The following is a 5,552-nucleotide window of genomic DNA, read 5'->3' on the forward strand; positions in this document are numbered from 1 at the left end:
CCCACAACTTCCAAGTGAAAAAAAAATATTCTATATATTTGTAGAAAATGAATTAAAAATAAAAACTGAAATAGCTTGGTTGGATAAGTGTCCACCCCCCTTGTAATAGAAATCCTAAATTAGCTCAGGTGTAACCAATCGCCTTCAAAATCACACACCAAGTTAAGTGGCCTCCACCTGTGTTAAATTGTAGTGATTCACATGATTTCAGGATAAATTCAGCAGTTCCTGTAGGTTCCCTCTGCTGGGTAGTGCATTTCAAAGCAAAGACTCAACCATGAGCACCAAGGCGCTTTCAAAAGAACTCCGGGACAAAGTTGTTGAAAGGCATAGATCAGGGGATGAGTATAAAAAAATATCAGAGGTCTTGAATATCCCTGGAGCACAGTCAAGATGATTATTAAGAAGTGGAAGGTGTATGGCACCACCAAGACCCTGCCTAGATTAGGCCGTCCCTCCAAACTGGATGACCAAGCAAGAAGGAGACTGATCAGAAAGGCTACGAAGAGGCCAATGGCAACTTTGCAAGAGCTACAGGCTTTATGACCAAGACTTGTCAAAGTGGGCATATGACAACAATATCCCAAGCACTCCACGGATCTGGCCTAGGGTGGCAAGAAAGACGCCATCAAGAAAGCCCACCTTGAATCCCGTTTGAAGTATACAAAAAAAACACTCGAGCGATTCTGTAGCCATGTGGCAAAAAGTTTTTCTTGTCTGATGAAACTAAAATGGAACTTTTTGGCCTAATGCAAAGCGTTATGTTTGGCGCAAACCAAACACAGCACATCACCCAAAGAACACCATCTGTACTGTGAAGCATGGTGATGGCAGCATCATGTTATTGGGATGTTTCCCATCGGCAGGGACTGGGGTAATTGTCAGGATAGAAGGAAAAATGAATAGAGGAAAGTATAAAGAAGTCCTTGAGGAAAACCTGCTGCCCTCTGCAAGAAAGCTGAAACTGGGATGGAAGTTTACCTTTCAGCATGACAACGACCCAAAGCTACGTTGGAGTGGCTAAGGAACAAAAAGGTCAATATCCTTGAGTGGCCCAGTCAATGCTCTGACTTAAATCCAATCAAAAATTTGTGACATGACTTGAAGATTGCTGTCATTCAACACTCCCCAAGGAACTTGACAGAGCTTGAACAGTTTTGTAAAGAAGAATGGTCAAATACTGCCAAATCTAGGTGTGCAAAGTTGGTAGAGACCTATCCCAACAGACTCACAGCTGTAATTGCTGCCTAAGGTGCTTCCACCAAGTATTAACTCAGGGGGGGTGGAGACTTATCCAATTATGATCTTTCAGTTTTGTATTTTTAATATATAATTTTTTTTCTCAATAAAAACTTGTTTCCCCTTAACAGTGTGGAATATGGTGTGTAGATAAGTGGAAAAAAATCCTAATCCTTTAAATGCATGAAACTCTGAGGCACTGACACAACAAAATGTGAAAAAAGTTCAAGGGGGGTATAGACTTTCTATAGGCATTGTATATGTGTGATACAAACCCAACACATTAAACTGCCAGTAACATACATGACATTTTAAATGTAATTTGAGCTGTAAATGGCATTACTATACCAATGTCAGTGAGTAGAAGATAAATATTGTTGAAATGAATTGTTTAAAATAACTAAGATTGTCTTCATGGGTGTGGTAGCAATGTGTGCTTCATTGCACTAGAATGGCCTCTAAGCTATTGCACCAGGGCAAACACAAGCTGAAACAACCTTCTGTTTTTTGAATTGTTTCTGTTTTAAGTGGTGCAAACTTTGCTCTGTAGGAAGTGCTGTTTTGGTTTTGTATCCATTTGAATGAATGGATCTGCTTTGCTGAGTGTTTAAATACTGAGAAACTCCAAGCTTGTTGTATACTGGAGCCCTGCTTCAGTGCAGTGGGATTTAAATATAATTCCTATAGTTTATTGCTGTATGTCCAATCTATAACAAAAACCATGTACAATGTTGTTAATGTAAAAAAAAAAAAAAGTTAGAAAAACGCAACAATTGGGGCAACCTTGTCAGCATCCAGCAAAAAGGTACAATTGTAAGGGTGCTGGGGCCCAAGATTCACACAGTTGTTGCTTCTGACTTGGCTTTTTTTTTTTTTGATCGCTCCACTTTATTTTGAAATGCTCTTTGTACAACTTCAAGTGGATTATGATCAGGAGAGGATTTATCAGTATGCATGTCTATAAAGCGGTACAGTGCCGTGAAAAAGTATTTGCCTCTGTCTGATTTTCTGCATTTTTGCATACTTCTGACACAGAATGTTATCAGATGGTGGAGTCATGAACATTGACCTTGGCCGAGGTGAGAGAGGCCTGCAGATCCCTGGATGTTGTTTTAGGGTTTTTTGTGACTTCCTGGACGATTTTACCCTTTGCTCTTAGAGAGACTTTGGCAGGACGGCCACTCCTGTGAATATTCACTGCTGTACCAAACTTTCTTAATTTGGACAATGTGGCTCTGACTGTGGTTTGGTGGAGCCCCAGAGCCTTAGAAATGACTTTGTAACCCTTTACAGACTGATAGACATCAGCAACTTTTTTCCTGAGGTCTTCAGGAATTTCTTTTAATCGTGGCATAATGTGCCTCTAGAACCTGTGTGCTGGCAACTTCACTCTAATGGTAAGGTCCAAAGTTAGACAGATTTATATTGGGCAGGGCTGGCCCAAATCAGGCTTGATTGTTAACCAAAGTATTCAAATAGCTGACCCTAATTATCCCTTTAATTGGGTTGAATTAACTAGGGGGGCAATAACTTTTTCACACCTTGAAGATTGCATGTTTGATTACCTTTCACATCAAAAAAATGAAAGAAGCACCAAACTTTGGTGTCATCTTTTCTCTCAGACTCCCTCTATATACTACTACAACCCACAAAAAGATCTGACCAAATTCAATGTGAAAAATGCAGAAAATCGGACAGGGCAAATACTTTTTCACTGCACTGTATGAAAAATACAGTGAACAAAGGGTGGGGTTTGGTTGGAGACAGTACTGAGTTTCCTTTTGTGATTCAGTTCCTTTTAAACCTGTTTTACTCTGAAAACAAAAATTAAACTGCGTGTGTGACAGGATGTGGTGTGTGGTGATGTCAGGCCAGATGCAGGAACCAAAACACACACGAATTACTGCAGGTAGGCTGCAAAAGGCACTTGCGCCGGTGTGAACTCCCCGTCTATATGAATGTGTTTGGAACTGGCAGGGAGGGGGGTTACATTTCTCCCTGCCAGAAAAACATGTAAGAATGTGGCTGGAGCACTAATTGAATAATTATTGATTAATTGGGCTCCAGCCACAGGGGATAAAAGCCAGGGGAGAGGCCTTGGCTGGGTAGTGTGTTCCTTTGTTTGGGAGTTTGCTTTTATGTTGGAGAGTTTTTGTTTAGAATTAAAGGAAGACCTGGACCTGACTGTTTGTTTATTTTGTAAGTTAATTTTGATTACTTCTGTTTGAATCTCTTTTTGTTGGCCCTTTTGCCTGTTTATTTGATTATTTTATTTAATAAAGAACTTTATTTTTGCCTTTACTCTGTCTCTGAGCCTCAATCCACTCGCAAGCCTGTCACCGCCCCTGCCGGTTTAAATTAACATTTTGTTTATTTATAAACGTCTGTTTGTGTTACTGTTTATGACTATACTGTTAAGGGTTCGACAACTCCAGCTGATTTATATAGTCTCCCCCCTCCACTGGGGGGTGGGGGGGGGGTGGGACTCAACTACACACGTGTGCATTTTTTAATTTTTATTCAATTATTGTTTAATTTTCATTGAGCTGCGAGGCAAATGCCTTAACATTAGCATCCTTGTGGCAATAATGACTAGCTAGCTAATTTATACAATCCACTTAACTAAACGATTTACTTTTCCCACGTTTTCAAACCACACTCAACATATATACTACCGGTCTACGTTAAATCAAATCGGAAACATACCTGTGCGTTCGAGTTCCAGTGAATAAAAAATAAATAGCCTATATAGGCAATAGCATTCTATGTATGTAGCTAGCTTAATAATATTAATAAACAAATTGATGAACAAAAAGCAAAAAAAAAATCCTAACAAAAACTTTTGGAATAATTAGGCTAATAGGCTATCAATGTCCATTATTATTAGCATGTTCATTTATTCTTGTTTAAAAAAATCAGCATGTCCACATGATCCGGAAGAAGACGAGAGTGCAGTCTGCTGCCTATCAGGCCTGCAGCCAAGAAAACTCAACTGGTACTGAAGTTGCTGGGATGCACAGGTAGGCTTTCGCAAGCCTGATTTCCTGTACCTGCTTTCATTCACCTTCCACCATGCCAGAGGTTCTTCATAGGGAGGAATGTACTCGTCTTGTGTGTAGAGGTTGTGGCGTCTGTGTAATACTCATCTCCGAATAAAGTAGCCACAGCAGAATCCTTGTCAGAGTGGTGTTGCGTTGCGGGTGGTCCACTTGCCTCAGATGTACCTGGTTCCTTTTCTGCTATATTAGTGTTCTCCGGGAGAATTGAAAGTAATTCCCCAACTTTATCTTTGACTGCATTCCTGACCCCATCCTCTGTAAACTTCAGGTGTTTGTATCTGGGGTCTAGACAATGAGCTCCATCTTCTGCGCTGTTTCTGTGTCTAGGGGACCGAAGTGGCACTAAAGTGACTCAGATATACTTGTTTTAAACCTTGAGATTTTTGTGGACTCTTCTGTGGTAGAAATCAGATGCTTGGACAGCAGAGTGGACTTGACAGGGTACATCATAGAGATCGATACCTCCGACTCACCACACAAAGCAGTTGTAGTGCATTTCAAGGAGCGTAATACTGCACCAGATGGTGCTCAGGCAGAGGTTTTTGTTTCAACTTCAGAGCAGCTACTGTTCTGTGATGAAAATGCGCCACAAGATGGCTGGCCACACCGACTACATTATGTATGGCACCAAGTTTAAAGGTGATGGCGAGCTGCAGAGTGTGTGCAAAGCACAAATTTGAGTCCCTGTTTGATGTTGCTGGCAGTGTCGTGAAAACAGGCAGTGATTTTCCCCCATAAACCCCCATGGTCTACAGCGGTGTTCACATTTGTGAGATTCTCTACTGTATGCCTCTCTGGCATTGCGCAAGTCTGTAGAACTACGCTTTTCATTTCCCAATCCACTATGAAATGAGGTTATCGTGACATACGACTCGGTAGTCAGTGCAGTCCCTGCATCTGTAGTAATCGCCACCTTCTCAGCCTTTGACAAGTTTCTGTGGATAGAAGATGCTGAATGCGCATGTATTTTTTCGAGTCGAGTGGTAATTGTTTTTCGTGCAGGGACTGTATTCAGGTTCCACAAATTTCATCAATTCCCTAAATCCCTCACCTTCAACAAAACTTATGGGAAGCATGTCCTTTGCCACCATATTAGCAATAAGGGCTGATGTTTTTTCAGCACGTACGTTGTCACACTGACAAAACCTCACCGCAAAGGATGCAATGGTGGTTTGTTGCGGTCCTCTTTCCTTTTCTGTCGTTGCTAGCGTCGCAGAAGGGTGTTTGGCTTTTAGGTGGGTTAACGTACCAGTT

Source organism: Polyodon spathula, chromosome 23 (assembly GCF_017654505.1).
Source record: "Polyodon spathula isolate WHYD16114869_AA chromosome 23, ASM1765450v1, whole genome shotgun sequence".
NCBI lineage: Eukaryota > Metazoa > Chordata > Actinopteri > Acipenseriformes > Polyodontidae > Polyodon > Polyodon spathula.